Source organism: Protopterus annectens, chromosome 14.part0 (assembly GCF_019279795.1).
Source record: "Protopterus annectens isolate FY-2018-M chromosome 14.part0, PAN1.0, whole genome shotgun sequence".
NCBI lineage: Eukaryota > Metazoa > Chordata > Ceratodontiformes > Protopteridae > Protopterus > Protopterus annectens.
In genome coordinates this window covers 754,123,603-754,146,174 of record NC_056748.1, presented here as the reverse complement: position 1 = coordinate 754,146,174, position 22,572 = coordinate 754,123,603, and positions in this window count along the sequence as shown.

Below are 22,572 nucleotides of genomic sequence, written 5' to 3'. Positions count from 1 at the left end.
TTATGTCAGGAGGCATCAGACCAGGACATGCTGCAAACCTAAGAGAAAGAGTTGCAGTCCTCCTAGTCATTAACATTGCTGTATGCCAAACTGTACCAAAAGGGGACTATGCCAACTTACTGACAAGAAATATGCTGAAATCACAATACTGAATGCGCATTGTTAAAATATCAAAATGCTGTAATCGACATATCTTCTGTGCTACATGTACAGAGAGATGGACATGTTCAAACTGCAGAACCCATGTTATGGCTCATTTCTGAGTTTCATTAACCGGCAAGGTGGGAAGGTATATTGCTTGTTGAGTGGCTGAGTACTGGTGCAATGGATGTATGTAGTGCATATACAGTAAACGCTCAGTTAACCGGAACTCAAGCAACTAGAACTCTCAAGCAACCAGAAAAAAAAATCGAAGAAATACACTACATTTTCATGTGTTGCACTTCCTGTTCTCCCCCTGCAGAAACATACCTTCTGTTTTTAGTGTTTTAGAGTTTTAAAAGGAAAAAGAAAGATAGGAATAAATTCCCCCTCTCCCCAACCTAAGAACAAGTCAAATCAAACAATAATATATGCACAGTATTAGTCAGGCCTATTTTTAATAGTAACTCTCAACCAACTAGAAACTACAATTATTCGGCATCTACCAATCCCCATGGGTGCTGGTTAACTGCAAGTTAACTGTATTCTATTAGTAGGCATTCTGAGTTCAACATTGCAATGTTTCAAATTGTATGCATTTTGAGATTTGGCGTTCAATGTTATGACTTTCAGTATACCACTATTCAATAAATTGTCACATACCTATACCAGAGCAGTATTTGTAATTGTTTGAAAGCACCCCACACATGAGTTATACCCTTACCTGATCACTGGCATTGCCTTAAAAGACTTTCTTGCACAAAGGAGAAAAGACGCAGCCTTCAGCAATCATCAATGTATTCTTTGGAACGCATTTCCTCTAAAGCATGAATGTACAATTACTGCCTGGCATTGAGAAGAGGGGGTTGCTTTCCCTACTTTCTAGACTTTTGCCATGTAGAAGTTACAGAAGAATCAAGATAACCAGGTAATTTGATATTCTTACTATCACCCATTTCTGATAATATAACTTTTTCCTTATATGAAGAGGTTTTTATACATAGTATCTATAAATATGATAAAGTAATTTCAGCACGTGATCTTTCGGCATATTTTTACTCAGTATCTTGTACTGTAATAAGTAGACTTATTCTTCTGAGTCATTGCATCCTACTCATACCCTTTAGACAAAACTAGAATGCCACAAAGGACTGATGCTGCTGTAGCATATCTCATGCTGTTGCATTGTTACTATGCTAAGATATTATGCTTTGCAGAAAAGTACTGTATGCTCTGTAATGCGTTATCATCTATGCATCTGTGAGAAAAATGGCAATCATGACAAAATCTATCTTCCTAAACAAAATCAGCTACTGTATATGTCCTACTGCATATTACATATCCAATGTGACATCAATGAAATAAGGGTATCAGTTAATAAATTAACGCATTAGGTAAAACCACTTGCCACTTTGAAGTAGAAGCTGGATTCTGTACAATATAGTACCTTCCCTTACATGTGCATTAATGTGATGTCATGTACTGACGTGTTTATCTTTTTAATATCATGCTACATATTACTGAGTTGCCTTGTTTCTAATTGTTTTTAACAGTGTATGTTGGTAAATACCCAGACTGTGATACCCTGTCCCTCATTAGAGGCCTTACTGTATGTCAGATGGTATCACCGAATTACAGGGGATCAGTATAATGGTTAAGGTGTTTACCTCACAGATAAAAGGTACAGGGCTTGAATCTCACAACTGAAAGGGACATTGGCTGGGCTTAAAATGGCCAAGAAAGGCAGCTTGCCTAGTACTTACCTATAAACCTATGAAAATGTTGCAGAAATGCCCTAACCCTCAATATTACAATGTCAGGGAAGAGTACTTGTATGAGTTGCCCGGACAATGACCAGGAGCAATATGATGAGTTATAGTTTACCATAGCACTATGTGCTAGTCTGATGGAACCATGGAATGAAAATTTAGATATCTGGCCTTTAATCAGTGGCACTGCCATGTGTCTGATAGTACATGGTACTATGTGTTAATGTGAATGGGTTTTACACCTGAGAGGGAGATGCCCTTCTGTCATCAGTGGCAATGCCATATGGCTGAAGGTACATGGACACTGTATGCTAAACTGGAAGAGCAGTACAACTAAGTTTGTGATGTCCTACCCACTATCAGTATCACTGCCATTTGTTAGATGGCAGCTGGGCACTATGTGCTAGAGACAGAGGGAAGTACAGCTGAAAAGGAAGTACACTGACCATCAGTGGCACTATCATATTCTAGATGGTAATTGGGCTGTATGCACTAGTTTCTGGGAGCAGTGTAGCTAATAGGGATATGCCACATCTATAAACACATGCAGGTTGGTACCTGCTCACTATGTGGTGATGTCAGGTTGTAGTTTCCCTAAGAGACCTATGCCCTGCCCAGCATCAGTAGCACTGGCATGTGCCAGACAGCACCTTGACAATATGTGCTAGAGTGAGGGGGGCAGTACACCTGAAAGGGAAACACCTGCCCATCATCAAAAGCATTGCCTGAAGTCAGATAGTATGAGAGAACCATCTTCCTGAGAAAGAGATGCCATGCCATCATCAGTGCCGCTACCATATTCCAGATGACGTCTAGGCACTATGTCCTAGTGCAAGGAAACAACACAACTGGCAGGGACATGCTTACCAAACATTAGTTGCCTTGCTGTTTGGTAGATGTAATATAGTTTTCAAACAGTTGGCCTATAAATGAGATATGATTATGTCATATATTTTCTGTATTTGCTGACTGGTTGCTTAACAGGGTGGTTGAACCATTCCAGGAGACATACATGTGTGTGTGTGTGTGTGTGTGTGTGTGTGTGTGTGTGTGTGTATATATATATATATATATATATATATATATATATATATATATATATATATATATATATATATATATATATATATATATATATATATATATATATATATATATATATATATATATATATATATATATATATATATGTATATATATATATATATATATATATATATATATATATATATGTATATATATATATATATATATGTATATATATATATATATAGAGAGAGAGAGAGAGAGAGAGAACATATATTATTATTATTATTACTATCATCTTGGTGTCTGACATGTGAAAAGAAAGTAGTACATAAATTAACAAACACATTCTTCAAGGGAGCTCATTGAAGTATGTATGCACAGTTTGCATTTTTTAAGTAAACTGATACACATTCCAACCAAATACAGTTGTGGTTATGCAGCCAGACAAATCTGAGAGAAAATGATTGACTTTTTAATGCAAATCACCCACATGTGCATGTTTTGTATTGTATATCATCATCAAAACAATTTTCACTATTTCACTGCAAGTTCCCAGTGCAGAGAAGCTGTATATGGAACTTAATAATGAATCCCAGAGTCTGAACCCTATATATATATATATATATATATATATATATATATATATATATATATATATATATATATATCTCGCAGCCAGTTTCTCCAGATTTTGCAAGCAGTAGAAGAAAAGATAATGTCCAATAGCGGTCAGTTTACTTTAGTTACTATCATTCAGAAATTGCAAACTAATAGTAATTTTCCATAGGCTAGGTGCACGGTCACAGTACAGGCAGGGAAATGAAATGGTGATCAATAAAGACAAGTTTAAGTACATTTGTATTACGTTATAAAACATAACGTGTAATCTGTCAATTCCAGGGCTGGTGAAGGCAGCCACCGGGTCACATTTAGCAAACAACAAATAACAGTGCTGGAATGGTACCTTGGATAGCTTGGGGGGGGGGGTTCCTGCGTATTTCAGCACTGTATTCATGTAAGAAGTCTGTTATTCTACAACCCCCTTTCTTGTCATAGCCTTAGCTGTTTAAGAATCTAAGTAGCAGTTGACTGTGAACATATTTTATCTTGTAATGTTTTCCTTACAATATTGTCCAACTCCTAGCGAGTAATTCATAACTAACGTATTCTGAGGTTATCTAAGTGTTAACTAGTTAAACAATTTCTATTAGACAGTTTAGGTTTTACTGACTTACTAAGAATATCATACGTTATGATATTCCAAGGTGTCAACCATGTTGCAGTAGTAATAGTACCAGCACATCTTTTCAGGAGACTTTCAGAATTTTTGAAGCACGATTGGTTAGTTCACGTAGGGTTTATTAGTCAGAGTCAGCAGTTTCGTTACCCCAGCTGGAAAGAATTGACTTCAGGATGTACTGATCCCTAACACCTCACAGGTGATGTAACTAATGATCCCTTAACATCCTCCTAACGTATAAAAAGAGCGAACAGAGAACTTACTAGGGTAAACGGATGGATCTAGTAAAGGATAGAAAGTGCTTAAGGTAAGAGGGTTTGCATTATACGATTTATTATTTCTTGAGCCCTTAAATAATAGGATTGGGTAGCATGAATTTTTAATAGCATATTGAGGGGGGTGATGGAAAGAGAAGAGTTCCAAACAGGGTTACTAATAGTAGCGTTAAACTGCAAAAGAGTATGCGAATTGATTGTTAGTTTCTGAACTTGTGTAATAACTATGGTTCATCCCTTAATCCAGCAATTTTTCCAAACCTAAATTTAAAAATAGGTCCATGTCTTGGCAGTGGGTAGGGCATGTTTGTTAATGCTCTTGATACTACTTTGTTTCAAGTGTATAGTAAAAATGAATTCTCCGTATTTGTGATCTTATGTAAAGTCTATTTTGCACAGCTTTTTCAGTCCTAAAAAAATCGAGTCCCCTAAAATGTGTGGACAAAGGCCCAGGGATGTTTTAAATATTGCTCTTAAGTTGCAACAGTATTTGTGTTATGTGTATCATTTAGTGACTTCAGTCACTAGCATTTTGCTAGAAAATAAGGAACGCACCAAAAATGTGAATATTTGAAAGGAATGATCCCATGTTTAATTATATTACCGCTAATAGCTTGTGATACAGAATCGGCACATTTAGCGTAAAATCCCTATACTGTAATGTGCTAAAAAAAAAATCTCAAAAATAATTGTTACTTCCTAAGAGTAAGCTGCAAGAGGAGTGTCCTCTTCAAATTATTAGTGGCAGCAGTATGTTGGGCACGGTCTGGTTTCCTATGTACTAAACCAGCTTCATGGTAATGCTGGGGAGAGGAATAGTCCTGTGAAGGGTAAACTGGGGAGAGGAACAGCCCTGTGAAGGGTAAACAGGAACATGCTTCCCAAAATAGTAGTCTGAACATGTGTAGTCTTTTTTTTGGGGGGGGGGGGCAGAGTGGCTTATCCTCAAGTTAAGGATACTTGAGGGGTATTTGGAGAAGAAACATTCTGTCTGGGGGCAATTTACTAGAAAATCCTGACCACATATATTCTTATGGGAAATTTATCCTGAACTGGGGAACCATTAGAAACCATTACATATGGTTAGGCTAAATTCAGGAGGATAGGTTTTAATGTGAAGGTACCGAGTGGACTACAAGACTTCATTTACACTAATAGTCGCTAGTTTTTACGAATTTAGAAGTTACACATACAACACAAAAAGAACAATTCAAAAATATGCAACTCGCAATTCAAAAATATGCAACTCTTGAGTACTAGAAGCATATTCAGCTCAAGTAACAAGACTGGGAATAATGCAAGAACTGGGTTACCAGACAGCCACAATAAACATTGTTGGCAGCTAATAGTTCGCACTTATTTTGCAGCAGAATAGGAATATTCCCTTACCTGTAGCTGGCATAACAGTTAACATTCAGATTCAAACTGAAATGCGATCTCTTAACATTTTTGGAGAGCAATAGCTCTCCCTCCCCAAGAGTAATCAGTACATTTGGGGTCTTAAGGTTCACATTTCTCAGCTGTCCAGATTATTGGCTCGTTTTTCGTTTGCTCATAAAATTTATGATTTTCTGGCAAATTGAGGGTTGGCAAAACTAATGGATTTTTAGACTACGTTATTCAGAAAATGAATACTTAAGCATAACTCTCCCTTCTGCTAGCTTTTTACGTTAAGAATATTTAAAAACGTCAATATTCTGGGGGGGGGGGGGTGTCTAGACTTCTTGCAGACTATCCTCTGTTACCAACACTTGAACATAATGCATAATCTGTTCAGACCTTAAAGCAATGCCCTCACGATCGGGAATATTTTGTTACTTGCTTACCACCTGTCCCTCTTTGGGCAGGTGTGTCCTGCAAAAAAAATTAAAAATGGCAAATGTCCTAAGATTTTAGGACAAAAATATTTCCCAAACTTTAATGGTTTCATCTTGGATCTCAAACGCATGCATGTTATATAAACTAGCATAAGCAACCAAATGCTACAAAAATAACTTTGGCAAAAAAAGTTTAGTTCTGTCCTTTGCACCGGCTGTGGGTATGATTTTTACTGCAAATGTTCATGTTTCTATAAAAAAATCCCACTTTGGGTATTTGAAAAGGTGGCAACCCTATTCCCCGTTCACTTTTCAGTTTACTTGTAAGCCAACGGTGAATTAAGATGGTTAGCAGTTAGCGTCTCCATTTACGTTTGCAGTTAGATTTTCTGCTGAGCTATTTTTGCGCAAAGAATGAGTTCTGACTTTTTAGCATAGCCGTTTCCAATGCCAACAGTGGGACGTGCTTTACTAAAACACGAGATTTTTTTGCAGGACAAACCATGCCCTCGCCTCTTTGTGAAACTTATTCTGGACTCTAAAATGTCACGCTGTTCCGTGTGTACGTATTAGAAAATAATGCACTCTTGACTACTAAAGGATACTTGGATATCTTGTCATAAATCCTAAAGATACTTGCCCTCAATGTTTTTTTATCACAAGCTAAATAGGTACCATCCTGCGTAAGGAGGGCAGGTGATATCCGTAAGGAATAAACTATTCCCTATCGGGAGGGCATTGCTTTAAGGTCTAAGCAGGATAATGCTGAACGCTGTATGCATAATGTTCAAATGTTGGTAACCGATGATAGTCTGTGCCTCTTTTGGTGCAAGAAATCTAGACCCCCCCCCCCCCCCCCAGAATATTGACGTTTTTAAATATTCTTAACGTAAAAAGCTGGCAGAATGGTGTTATGCTGCAGTATTCATTTTTCTGAATAACGTCTGAAAACCAGCCCTCAATGTGCCAGAAAAATCACATTTTATGAGCAATCGAAAAGCGAGCCGATAATCTGGACAGCTGAGAAATGTGAACATTGAGACACCAAATGCACTGATCACACTTCGGGAGGGAGAGCTATTGCTCTCCTAATGTTAGAGATCGCATTTCAGTTTGAAACTGTTAACTGTTATGCCAATGCCCCAGGTAAGGGAATATTCCTACTCTGCTACAAAATAAGTGAGAACTATTGGCTGCCAACAATGTGTATTGCGGCTGTCTGGTAACCCAGTTCTCGTATTCCCCGTTTTGTTACTTTAGTTGAATATGCTTCTAGTACTGAAGAGTTGCATATTTTTGCTTTGTTCTTGTGTATTTGTGTTGTATGTCGTAAAAACTAGCAACTACTAGTGTAAGTCTTGATCCACTCCGTACCTTCACATTAAAACCTTTCCTCCTGAGGTTAGCCTAACCATATGTAATGAGTTGTAATGGTTTCCCAGCTCAGGATAAATTTCCCATAAGAATTTATGTGGTCTCAGAAATGCAATGTACCAATGGTGTAACTAAGATTTTCTAGTAAACTGCTGTACTGCCCCCAGACAGAATGTTTCTCCAAATATCCCTTGAGTATCCTTAACTTGCTGATCAGCCACTCTGCCCCCCCCCCCCAAAAATATGTATGTTCAAACTTCTATTTTGGGAAGCATATTCCCATTTACCCTTCACAGGACTGTTCCTCTCCCCAGCATTACCAATGAGCCTGTTTAGTACATGGGAAAACAGACTGTGTCCAATGTACTGCTGGCACCAGTAATTTGGAGAAACTCTCCTCTTGCAGCTTACTTTTTAGGAAGCAATTATTTTTAAGATTTTTACAGTATAGGGATTGTACACTAAATGCTGATTCTAAATATGGGGTCATAACTTTCAACTATCCACATTTTTGCCTCCTGTTTTTGGTGTTCCTTATTGGTGGTTTTCTGGCAAAATGCTAGTGACTGAAGTCACTAAATCATACACATTTTGCATCCTTCAGAAAATGCATGTATACTGTTGCAACTTAAGAGCAGTATTTAAAATGTCCTTGGGCCTTTGTCCACACATTTTAGGCTCTATCCAGATCACTAGGAGTATGCATGGGCTGGGTAAGGATACTAACCAAATGGGATGGGTTCAAAGTACAGAAAAGGAAATTGGCAAGCCTTAAAATGGCTTACAAAGGCAGCTAACCTTGTACTTATGAAAAATGGTGTCAGCTGCCCTGACTCTGTAGAATGTCCCAGATTTTTATTTCTGGTCAATCCCCAAGAATGGTCGGCTAATACCAGACACTAGCTGCATACTAATTTATCAAATGCATGCTGATGCAACATTAGCTGTAACTTTCAGTTAAATACCCTTTTTAAAACTGGTCATGACTGTTGTGGATCCTTGAGCTAAAGTCTAACTCTGTAAAAGGGAGATTCCTGTTATGCTAGGTGCCCAGATTTTTTGGTATGTACTTCAGTTGTCAGTGTCTGCAGGTGGAGAGCTGTCCCAACAATGTCTTCTAGGCTAGCTGTTAAATCTGTTGCAGGCATTAAAACATTTTCACACTGAGGTCCTCCACCTTGGCAAGACTGTCTTCCCTGAACAAGCAAGTCGGAAAATGCACTACTCTTAAGAGATGGGTGTTGGCCACAAAAAATTAGTCAAATACTGTGTATACATGACCGGAATTAGTGATCATAACAAACATTGATCCCAGATGTGTAGTTGAGGCTGCGGAGATGCTTATGCTTAATATGGGGAGCTGTTTTGGTGAGTCATCTCTAATGAAGTATCTGTGGCCTAGATTCCTAGTGTCAAATGTTTTTGCCTCTCTGCACTACGTCCTTATGGCCATACTTTTCTTTATCACCTATACAAGGACACTACAATGATTAATGTCAGGAAAAGTTGCTAGCATCCTTTGTCCAGGGAGGCTTGGGTATAGCCCATGCCTGATGGAGTGGCTAAAACTTGCTTTCAGTGTTTCGCATCACACAGCAGCTTTGACTTTGTTATTGACTGATTTTGGGCCGCTTTTGGACTCTGCATCTTTTTTCTGCCTCCTTAACATGCTTGCTTTAGTAAGGTCCCTGGACAGCAAGGATTTGACTCCCAGCACATCTGGTTTCCTCCATTCCATTGGAAATCACTAGAATGGCTTTGCATTTAGCTGCTTTAGATGGTTTTCTCCTTTCTGAAGTGGATGCACAGATGAAAATGGTCATAGCTTGGTTAATTCCGATCCTAAGCTTACTTAATGTGTTTTCTGCAACCCTTCCCGTTTTGTTTGAGACTATCCAGCTGAAAATTCAGAGGTTTAGCAAGAGCCATCTGAATGGGGGCTGTTGGTCTGTAATAGACTAATTATTTTGTGATAGAAATTTGAAACCAGTGGAGAATAGCTTGCTCTCGCAGTCCCTAGTAAACAAGTTTAATGCAAGGAAAACCTAGTTAAAGTTGAAAAAGCTTCAGCAGAGTTGAGTCAGATGGACATCCAAGCAGTAGCATGTCATTAAAGGAAAATATGCTTTAACATATCACTGTCTTCAGTTGTAGCTGTGGCACATTCTTCAACAATGTTCGGATGAAATTTCATCCAGTTAAACTTTCCTTGCAATTGCTTAACTTGTTCTATAAATCTAGTAAAAGCACCAAAATGCTTTTTACCTCTGTTAGCAAAGTGTTATCTTTAGGCTCAATCTACTGACTGCCACTTTACTAATAGGGTTTAAAAATAGTGTTAACTCAGTGGCATCTTAAGTCTGTAAATGCAGTTCCTTCCAGTGATTGTCAGAATTGTCATGGGTAGTTAACCAGTGCATGTCTATAGTTTAGATATGATAGACCCCCTGCTCTCAACTTGGTTTTCGCAATCTAAACTGGAGCACAGTTTGGGTATTCTGGGGGGTAGGGGTTCAACTCTTGCTATCATATGTTCTGGCTTCCCAAGTTCTATTCAATGTCTTCAAATAAAATATTTTAGCAAAGATTAGGTTAAAGGCAAATGCTGACTGACATAAAACCTCTAAATAGTTGTACTATGTAATGACCTGACCACTGCCCTATTATCTTGCATTTGGAATTTAAGCTCCCCAAACCCTTAAATTGTTCTACAGTACCAAGTAAAGGCTACAAAGTGGTCTGAATATAGTAGCAATGCCCCTTAACCATCAGTCTTTGTAGCTGTGATCTAGGCTTGTGGGCTTTAAAATGGGTCTTGAATGGAAGACAAAATTAAAGTATCCTTGACCTCATTAGTCTCAAGCATAGAAGCTGTTCTCAAATCTAGGAAGGAGTCAACTTTTTAAACTAAAACCACAGCTCATCTGTTCCTGAATGTTCAGGAATTCACTATAATCACCAAGTTATCTGTGCATTGTTTCTCTAGGTTCTGTCCTTGACCAGTTCACAAAGTCTGCCTGCCATGCTCCTTTTAATTTAAACATTGTAATACTGATTAGGTTGGTGCCATGTCACTCTAAACACAGCTGCATTACAAAATGCCTTTCCAAGTTTGAATTGGGTTTTAAATCCAGGATATTTTTGGGTACCAAAGACTGGTAATGCAGCACTTGTCTATTGCAGAGCCATCTGACTCCCTTTTACTATGTTTTCTATTGACACTACTGTCTTCATGATCCTGCTGAGTTTTCTCACCTGCTTAAAATTCTGTTGCTATAAATTAAGCAATATTTCACTTGTTTCCCCTCTTAAGAACAAAATGCACTGTTTCTAAATTCACTGAACTTTATAGTCTTGTTCTTTAGAATACAGTTTAATACCTTCACTTTTAAACCTATTCTCTCAATAGAATACAGTTGAATACCCTAACTTCAACTTGGTTCTCAATTACTACAGAATTGAACTACATTAGTATTGTGTTCAAATGTGAAAAGGTTTATTGCCCTCTCGTGGTAAACAGGCTAGTACACAAATCCACTTACTCCTCTGCACTTCACTTCAGCTAAACACTCACAATTTTCCCTCTTTCAACGGGCTTGTGCCTTTAAATTTTTAACTGCTAGTTCTTAATACTAACTTTTTATTGTGACTGAAAAGGGTATGGCACCAGGCCACTCAGATTCTCACATGTGACACTTTACTGAGGTGCTTGGACAGCAATTAAGTGAATCACTAGACTAGAATTGTAATATCAACCTGTCTTGTCCTACTTTTGGGACAAGAACATTCCATGAAAATGTTAACACTTCTATCCCCATGGTGACACTTGTGGTTATAATGCATCTGGTAATTACTGTTGGCAGGTTTGGTTGTGCAAGCCTTTTATACTAAACTTGGTCCTTTCTAGTTCTCCTGGAATTTCAGACTAATGCATGTTAAGTTTCTCTAACATTATTAATCTGGATATTTAACCAGGCTTAACCAGGCTAGAGTGTTCACTGCTGGGAGGGCATTCTAACAGTTCTCCCTTTTCTGATAAGCCTCCATTTACTTAATGTTGTGGCTTAGCAGACTCTGCTCTGACAGGGTGTTGCTTTGAAGCCATAAAATGGTTACAGAAACCAGCACTAAGGTGAACTGTTGGAATATAAACTGCAGAACAAATACAGAAGTAAACTGCAGCAGCACAATTTATTTCTCACTCTAACAAAGCTTTCAGGAAAAAATCCCTCTGTGTACCACGGCGCTTTTAAAGCACTTGAATAAAACACAGCCCTATTGGAATGCTTCACTCTTAAAATTCAATTAAGAAAGACTGTCAGCTCAGTGGTGACAGCACATTCAGTTTTCTCTTTAGAATAGTTTAAATACTACTATACCCATTTCTGTGACTTGTGTTCTATAATTTCCTTCAGCTTCCTATGTTTCCTGTATAGAATGCTGCACAGGTTACACAATTTGCTAAATATGCAACGTTGCATGTATAAATGTGGCATAAATATTTTCCCTTCCTGTTTTAGGATGTACAAATGTTTCTTATTTTTACAGCATACACAAGTATGACATGGGTATGTCCCAATTGTAGTATATTTATGTGGCCTATAATTATGGGGATGGCATGCTATAGACTTGGGAGCATATTGTCCAACTTATCTAAAAAGTCCTCTTACTTACTCGGGCATACCTCTCAACTAGATTTGCACAATGTACAGACTTGTGGCTTATATAATTGGGTCTGTTCTCATAAAATTTTTGGCAAAACATTGGGATGATTAGAGACCTGAAGTCATGGACATGCATTTTGGTTTCAAATCCTTCAGAAAATTTAGGTTAAAATAAACCATCACTCTAGCAACTTTCCTAAGTTTACACAGAACAATATTTAAAATTTGTTTGGGCCATTGTGCTCCCCCCCCCCTTTTTGTCAAGCTTTTTCCAGACTTCTTGCAATAAGGTTCGAGTGCTGTTAAGCATCTGTACTGTAAATAAACTGACTTTGCCATGGGTGGAGCTTTTTTTTCCACCCACAAGTCAGACTGGGTTATAGTTTGAGCTTCCCAGGGGAGGTTTTAATGTTCTGGGTAGAGCTGAACGCTGTTCTGTAGGTTCTTCCCTTCAGAAGTGCAAGCTTCTTGTAAGTGCTTGTAGGCTGTATTAATGTGCAAGGAGTTGGTGCCCCTAAATGCATCTTTGAGGAACTGAAGGAAAACTTTATCCATGTGTTCATAGTACAAAGGATGTAAGATCTATAGTTTTAACCAAATGCTTCAGAAGAGATGGTCTAATCTGATCTCTTAAATTGCACCACCGTGTCCATAATGTAATGCAGTATGTGAGTGAAAAAGCTTCACTAAGGGCTTAACCTATTTCCTGATCTGAGCCAAAAAGGCTGCTTGCCCTGTTGCACCATACAGTAATTAACATTTGCGTAATGTTTTCACATTCTCCTTGTCCAAATAGTATCCCACTTCCTCATGTCTGTAGGAACATTTGGAAGCAGTATGCATTACTTGGAGATCATGGCTGTAATGTTTGTACTACCTTCTCCTGGTTGACACATTCCATACCTGTAACTTCCTACACCATGCCAGCAATGTGCATATAGGACCCTCCATTTCCAACAGGTACAGTAAATGTTTTTATGTAGGATATTTCCAATGGATTTCAGGTCTGAAGCTTTATGCATGGTGAAGTATTTGTCTAGCTTTTTTGTGAAGATACTTTGCTTATGTCTACATTGGTACCATGTTTCAGGATAGTGCTGCATTGATGATGCCTACCTTGTTATAACTCTGCTTTACCATTCATTCCCCTTGAGCCCATTTATAAAGCTGCTTTTGCTTGCCTCTCCTTAATTTAAGCAAATGCTTGTATCAGGGTATTTCAACATCTTAGTTTTTGTTAGCTTTATCTGTAAAATGCTGTTCTGTACCATTTCTCCAGTTCTAACATCTCTATTTTTATAGCTAGATCAACTGCAACCAGTCTCCCTGCCAAAGTTTGAACATGCAGTCACTTGGCAACTCTTGCTGGCTTAAAGCATGATTTTTTTGATTTATTGCTGAAGTTGGTTGTTGGGACAGTAATGTGTTCCATGGCCCTTGAGCACTGTAAACCTCAGTTGTGAAGCTAGTCTATTGATAGGTTAAATTCTAGGACCCTTGCATTCAGCATATTGGCCTGTGCACTGCTTCATCCTACTATACTGCTGGTGATATTCCACTCTAAACATGACCAAATATAGGATACAATCTGGACCTAACTCATGAGCAAGTTTGACATCTGGGTGTCCCAAGGCTGCAGTTCTGGTAAACCAAGCTTGCACTAGTTTGTGTGTGTGGGGGGTTGTGCACTAGTTTGTGGGGGGGGGGGATTGTGCATTCTCTTGCTAGTATGTTTTAACTGTCCACCCAATGGTTTGTAAAGTTGCCTGTCTCCTCTGTAAACAGATGCTAATTCCTGGGGTTGAAGACAGAATTAAAGGATCCTGGGGTTGAAGACTACAAAGGTAGGATGTTCTTACTATTAAATGCATACTTTGGCACTTATCCATCACTATACACATTAGGGTTTTTTGCTTTTGTACGGATTAGAACAGTCTTAAATGGCTTAAGATGCCACTAAGTAAACGTCGTTTATTGTATTTTACTACAGATGCAATGGATCTAAAATTAGAACTTTGAAGGTGAAGCAAAGGCTCCATATAATCAAGTGTTTTATCTAGTGGTATGGGCTGTTTCATATCTAGAGCTTTGGTTACTGCAGTGGGTGGTTAGTACTGTTTGTTTTTACTTGAGCATCCTCTAATTCTTTATTGCTGGCATCTGGAACTGCATGACTATTTCCTGGGTTATTGCATATTGTCACTGAACTTGCTAGTCCTTGAAAACTGTCTTTGGAATGGAGGCTGAACACATCTGACTTGTCACAATTGGAGTGGCAGTCACACGAGCACCATGACCCCAGGATTGAAGACACCAAAGGTAGGAACTTTTCTTTGTCCTCTACAAGCTCTGAAGTTGTGCAGGAGTTTGATATAGGAACCAAAACTGTGTGGTTCTGAACATTTTAGGGAAGCTAGCTGTGCACTTGATTCTCTTTACAGGTTTAAAGAATCCTGGGGTTGAAAATTCTTCTCAAAAGGTAAGCAATATTTTCCATTATTTGACTGCCGCAGACTCGTGTTGCTTTTAAGAAATGTCGACTGTAGGGTTACCACCTGTCGCACTTTGCGAGGGACAGTCCCTCTTTGGGCAGTTGTGTCCTGCAAAAAAATTGTAATATTTTATGTAATAGTTGCATAAAACAGTTTTTCTGTATCTAAAACTCCTAAATGCTATAAAAATAAGCTTTTATTTAGTCAAAAGTGAAGTTCTGTCACTCACTTGTACTAGCTGTGGGTATGTTTTGGCCTGCAAAATCTGATGTTTTAACAATGTCCCACTTTGCGCATTTGAAAAAGTGGCAACCCTAGTCGACTGCCGCAGACTCGTGTTGCTTTTAATGTCAACCGCCGCAGACTCGTGTTGCTTTAACTTCAGTTCAATGCAGACTCGTGTTGCTTTTAAGAAATGTCAACCGCCGCAGACTTGTGTCTAGCCTCTTGTAAATTGCTGAAATTTGAGCTAGCCGTCATGTATGCAATGTAGAAGTATGTAGGTCTCAATCTGCTTTCTATTTACTGTGATAAAGTAGGTTCAATAAATGTGTGCTGATGTATTCAAAGCAATATCCAATGAAGTTAAGATGTGGTATAGCAATGCCCAATTCAAGGTAATCTTGAGTTGTATTGTGTAGGTCTCAAATCTGCTTTGTCTTGAAAGTTAAATATGTGCAAGCCAGGCTTCTGTTTAAGGTGAGCTGTTGCCACTTGGCAGGTGGTCTCATTGTGCTATAAATTGTACTGGTCCACTATAGGGTATTGCAGTACTAGAATTAACAGACCTGCAGATCACACTGGTTTGGACTATTTTCTTGTGTTTTAGTAAGGAATGCCTGTCAGAGTTGTAGCTTTTCTACTTTTTTTTTTTTCTTGGAGACCTGCTTTTACAATACTTTGTACAATGTATAGTGATATCATAGGTATGATTTTGCAAATACTTGGTGCAGAGGTGTATAGTGATGGATATCTGACTTTTAAATGAGTTTTCAATGTTACTGTGAATGTACGCACTCTGCAGCAAGACCCCAGGATCGAAGCTTAAAAGGACCCCAGGACAGGAAATAAAAGGTGAGATCTCTATCTAAATTTTTGCATCTAAGAAACTGTTTTTTTTTTTTTTTTTTCTAATGAATCAATAGGTTGTATATACTACATAAGTGGATTCTGGAACATATGTAAGTGTACAGGGCTAACCGAAAAATATGAAGTGGTAAAGTACTAAATTATAAGCTTAAGTATGGAGTTGTGGCTTAACAGTCTAGTATCATGCAGTAGCTAGACACCCTTCACTTCAGTAGCTAGACATCCTTCACTTCAAGACTTTGAGAGTATAACTTGTTACATCCATACCTTGGACTGAGGACATTGGGTCTGAGCAGGTGAGTGTATGAACATTATAAATAAGCCTTTACATGGAGACTTCAGCTAATAAGTGTGCTGCTCCATTTGACTGTGGGACAGGGACATCTGGTGTGTTAAGTGTATAGCTTTCTCTCAAAGACCTGTACAGGTGAGTTGACAAAAGTTCATGGGTGCAAATGACCGCGGTGCTTTCTGCAAAGCCTTGCTGCTCCTATGCAATTTTTTTATACCACTTTCTCGTTTCCCCTCAAAGATGTCAGGTGAGTTGGTGACTTATAAATTGCTATAGGGAGCATGGAGACTATTGTTGACTCCACATAGGTACCCAGAGAATAAATTTATTGTACTCTTGCAAAAACATTGTAGTAATGTGGCTCTTGTAGGTGTTTTATTCACTTCCATCAATTGTTTTGTGACTAATTCAGTGTTTTAATCAATTGTAATAAACCAATCCTATTAAAGATGTTTGTCTTGTACTGTACAGTTGTGTGGTATTTCTGCATGTAGTACTTTGTGTTGCTGTACAAATTGCAATGTATTGTAATTTTAATGGTTTTGTGCACTTTATAAATAAACAAAATTAAAAATGTGTGTGCCTCGTTCTTTCCCAGCCGTAGGAGTTACCTTGTCGTGGTGGCTGGGCTTAACTGCTGATTTCTTTTGAAATCGGTGGGACCAAAAACTCCTAACTTAAAGCTAGTAACTTGTGCAATAGGGGTCCTATAATTCATTGTGTGACATTGAATGCAGTGTTATGTAGGTCCTTCCCTGAGGAACCACTTAATCCAAAATGGTCTAGAACCACATGAGCATGCTTATCCAGCATACTCTTCACAAGCAGTACAGTTCAGTAAGCTTATTTTACTTCTATACTGGAGTCCCTGTTTAACACGTTGTATTTACTGTCTGACTCGAGTGGTATGTCACCTGCTTTGCATTAAAGCGAAGCACCATATCACAAGTACTGAGTCTACATAATTTTGTGAAAATGTTTACCTTCAGCTGAGCAGTAAAGGGACTGATGCTAGTTCTATTTTTTGGTGTGACTTTTCAAAACTGAGTTATTGCCATTCACTCCTTTGAGGTTGAAGTTCATGCCAATTAGCACGAACAGAAAGCGTGACTTGTAGTCGGACTAAACTAGTTCTGGTTAGAAATAACATGTAAATTACAATTTATACAAATTCTAAATTTTTGTCAGTGTTGCTTAACCATCTATCCCCATAACTTTCTAAATGCTTGATTCTGGTGCTTGACTTTTACTTCATGGGATTGATGTGAAATGGGGGTTCTAAGCAGTTCTTGTTGCCATCACGGGGGCTTCTACCTTGGTAATGAAGGGAACCTGACAGAACACACCATTGACATGCAAGCAGTTTACAAACTGTTTCAGCAAACTCAGATGGCAAAACCTATTTCTTGGGGGGGGGGGGGGTCTTGATTGAAAATACTCTGACATTTACTGAGACAAGATGAGGGATTATGATCTGTACATTAGGCCAAGCATGAAGCAAGCTGCCCTCTTGGAAATGCCTTGGCTCTGCTACTAGGTCATGTCACAACCATGACACAGACCAACCTGTTGGAGCTACTCCCTCCACTGTGCAAGGCTCAACTTTGGTCCAACTACACTAGTACTCTCCTGGAACCAATCTGATACTGGTAGTGTTGGGACTCCTAGACCAAGACAGCAGTATATTTTGATTTCATAAATTCCTTTTCATACTCAGTCAAGTTTAGTTCCTGAATCTAAAGTGGTTTCAATGATGGGTATGGATTCTGTGGCTGAATTAACTGCAAGGTTGTGGATAATGTGTAAGTTTATCATTGTGCTGTTTTTTCCATTTGTCCTCACCTTCTCTCTGACTTAGTTTTCTTTGTTCTCTTCTTTTCTATGTTCTCTTCTTTTCTATGTTCTCTTCTTTTCTATGTTCTCTTCTTTTCTATGTTCTCTTCTTTTCTATGTTCTCTTCTTTTCTATGTTCTCTTCTTTTCTATGTTCTCTTCTTTCTAAACCTGTAGAAGGTGCTCAGCATCTCTCCCTGCTCCTTTACTATCACTTGTAAAAGCTGAGGTGAGGGGCTGGTTAGTGGTCTTGGTGCTGGGTGAAGGGGATCCAGAAGAATCTGCTTCTAGCCTATATTGCATGCAAATTTCATTTTAAGGTGGGCGAGACTGCAATAAGCAGTTTTAAATGGGTAAACGAGTGGATCCCATGGTCAGGAGCTTGTCTCTTGCATGGAGAAGGAAAACCAGCAATGGTAGTCGTGCATCTGCTAAGCTGAACTCCCCAAGACATTACCATGGAGCAGAAATGGTATACATACTCTCTGAAGAGGCCTAAGACTGAAATTCTGAAAGGGAGACTTCAGAACCAAGTCAAAGTCCTTGCTATGGAGAACTAATCCAAAAAGTATGGGCATATGTTGGAGAAGGTTATAGCTGCAGTATATTCAGCTGTGGTCTAATTTGTGCATGCTATGTTTTGTAAATGGGTAGAGGGGACTTATAAGCAAGAAGTGGATGACAATACTCTTGTATTGCTGAAAGTTGGGAGTTGCTAATGACAAATACAAACTTGTGGAGGGATGCTGGGGAAGGGTTGGAGTACAGCTTGCCATTGCCCAATGCAGGTGCAACTGAAGTGATTGGATTTATGATTACGGTAGTGGCATTAGTACTGGACTTCCCTAGGTGATGGTGTAGAATGAGCTTTAGTGCTCTCCATAAAGAATTGCATTGCAATGCCAGAACTTAAATCTACCTTTCATGTAAGGGGCTGCATTTAAAGGACACGTGGATTATAGGATGGTACTGGAATATGCAACACATTTGAAGTTGGAGGGAATTTGGGATGATCAAAGAATACTGGACTAAACAAGAGTGTTGTAGCAAGGTTTTTAAGCTTTCTCCTTAAAGCACAAGGAACTTGCATAGACTGAAGGAATGGTTCACTTGAACAAAATCATGCCCTGAAAAGGAATGATCAGTATGGGGGAGGATTAGTATCAAGAGAACATCTGAGAAAGCTTGGTTTAGCTGACCCCCACAAAAGCTTAATAGAAGGATGGACTACACCAGAAGGTGTGAGGAAGGCTAACTTGTTTCATTGTCCAAGGCTGAAAATGCTAAAATCAACAAATACTGAATAGTCAACTGGGGTTGTCAAATACCTAACACAAATGCTAGGCTAATTGCTTTCATACTTCAGAATCTTGACATCAGTGCCTAGAATACATCTTGATCCATTTATATAACTTTGAACAGCTCGTGATCCTTTAAATGTAATTAAAAGCAAATTCATGGAAGTGTGCAAAAACAATTGTAGCCATACTAAAGGCTGCAAATAACTGGCAGGAAACTGATTTTTCCTGATTGTATACATTAGCACAATGCATAATAAAATAGCATTTTAAATGCATAACTTAGAGAAGTAAATTCCAAACTATTGTCTGGCAGCTCTTTATTTTAATAATATGGGTAAGCCCTGGGGTAACTGAAGCATTGTTACCATCTTGGTTCCTTTTATCTGATCAAGGTTTCCATTGAATCCCTCACTGATGTTCGTTAATGGTACCATTTCTAAAATGTACTAAACTTAAAACGTGGAAAATTATGCTCGCATAGATTTAGCTTCGTCTCAAGCTGTACTATTAGTTTCTTGTCCTTTCACTTCAATACCCTTGCAAACAGGATTCATGATTTTTAGAATCCAGTTACTATGCAGGCAAGTTTGCCACACACCCACCTTGCCCCATTTGGGTTCCCGGTCAATGTGTACCTCAAACTGCCCCCCTCAAGGGGAAAGGATTAGTTGGGGGGGGGGTTCCTGTAGCATTGTTCAAAATGTTTTCTCGCTGCTTAAGCATTTTGGATAAACCAGCAATGTAAAATAAACTTATGGGGGCACAGAAGTGGCCCATCATGGGTAACTGGGAAATGAGTTTCCTTGGTTAGATTGCCCTTCCCCTTTTGAGGTAGACTGCCTGCTTTAGCGCCCCATCATTGTGCCATCCCTATCCTCTTTCTAGGGAATTAACACAGACATGCTGCAGTTTGGTATACTGCATCCAGTACTCTAATATGCAGCCTAACTGATATGATAAAGGGTTCACGTTTTCAGAATTCCAGGCCCTGTACTCATTAGCATGCACCCCTCTTCTGTACTGTCCTTTCACATAAGCCTTCAAGGGAGGAAAGGCAAGAAAGGAAAATTACCCCTTTGTTGGGAAAGGGATTACCTGTTAAAACATTAATTGAAAGGGTTCTGTAGTGAGTTATGACTGTAGCATCCCTGCCAGTATGAAAGTTGACCCTGACCTTGGAGGATGTTTGGGTGACAGGCCAGTCTTCTGTCTAGACACAACAATAAAGGAAAAATGGAAAAGGAAGCTGTAGTATTAAGAAAAATCCTGAATGGAAGATTGGACTAAGCAGTGCAACTTCATATATGAAGGTGACATTGTAGATTTACCAAGTACACTTATATTTCCTCTAGGGATATGGTTGTTTTCCACTCTTCAGACAGTACTCTCCCTTAAACATGTATATGAGCACCTTTATATGAGCACCTTTATGATCAGAATGATACTTGTAAACATAAAATAGCTTTCAAAGGAAAGTATTTTTGTGTTCTAACAGGTGGTTAGAACTCGAAGGGTGGCCCTGCAAATCTATACCCTAGAACAGAGGGAGCTTTCCAGCAAGTTGGGCTGGATGGTAGTGTATTTGAATTAAATAAGACAGTACCCCTAGCTAGTCCAAATTTTTAAGGGAAGCAAAGTTATGACGAGACGAATATTTTATAAATTTATTAAGTAATTTATTGTAACAAGTTTTAATATCCACAAACTTCAGTTATCCTCTTAGTAGTTGACTTGTAATATTGTGGGCAGGATATTTTTAAATGAGACTAATGGTTCTTTAAATCTTTATAGTAATGCAGTGTTTTCCCTGCTCATTGGTGATTAGAGTTTAACTTCTAGGAAATGTAGTTCTGAGTTCCCTATGAACTTGCTTGTTTACTCCGGCCTGATCTTTCTAGTAGATGTTTTTTTTTAATTGGATGGTACTTCAGTTTTGCTATAAACCTCAGCAGCTTTTACTATGAATCCAGTTTTTTTTGTCTTTAGTCACTCATATTTTTTACTTTACAACCGTTCATGTTGTGTATAGGTTTGTATAGGACAACTTGCTCTTTGCATCCCTACCAATTTGACTAGCACTGTTGCTGCCAACAGATGTTTTACCTACCCCACTTGTCGTTTTTTTCTTTAGCCACACCTGTTTTCTGTTCCAGTTTGTCCATGCTCTTCAGGTTTTTGACATTGCTAAGCCACTTTTTTCTGCACTGTTCCTCCTTTATTTGTCATCTTGGGTCCTGACTCCTATCATTTCTAGTGCCTTTCTATTGTATCTTCTATCCCAGATTCCCTTGTTAGGATCTCCATCTTTTTTTCTTGGCATAAGACTACCCTTGCAGACCCGGTGCATGCCAGTTAAGAGAATGCTGTTGCTGCTTTTTCAAGCAGTCATAATGCAGTTTTCCATGAATTTGGGGACTTGAGCTACTAGACTTTTTTAAAATGGGATTGTAAATTGGGCTTGCCAAGACCTTGGGCTTGGCTCTCAAGGTGGGTTTGGTAGTAAGGCTTCTCTTGATGCCATGCAGGCAAGGGTGTAGTCTAGTATGTTGGGGGTGGGTTAACTTCAGTCACCTAAGCCTGAACTATAGGTACTTCTACAGTTGCAGAATTTGCCAGGGGCATATCCCTATTTATAACTACAAAAAGGCTTTAAGGGGGATATTTTGGGTGCATTTTATTAGGTGAGGTGGGAAAAATAGGATTGTAGGGAGGACGGAAGTGAGGATAAGGGATTAGGCTACTGAACTAATGAATTAGTTTAAACAAGTGAGATTTCTCTTAAGGATGTTCAACCTCCAATTAAGATTATGTAATCCTCTGATGGGATATGATCTGCTACTTTGATCCAACAGAGACTTGGTGGTTAAAGGTCTTCAGAGTGAAAATTCTACTGGAAAGTTTCTCTAGAGCTACCTCACTACACATTATGCTGGTTAGATGGTTTGGGTCCTGGGTTACTATGGATTTTGTTTTTATTTAAAAAAGACTCTGTGGGGATGTAGATGCAAAGGAATTTTAAAGACTTGTTAGTAGCAATAGCAGTGCTAGGCCTGTTGGTACTAGACATTTGGCTATTACAAACAAGCTGCCTAAAAGTTTGAGAAACAAGCTGCCTAAAAGTTTGAGAAACTTGTGGGGCCTGGAAGTTTTGTGTAGGCAGATGGATGGGAAAAATTAGACTTCTTGCAAAAAGTGACAGTCCTACTTTGACCAGCTTGTCATATGTTGGATAGTGAATAAAGTGTCCTAAAAACTGG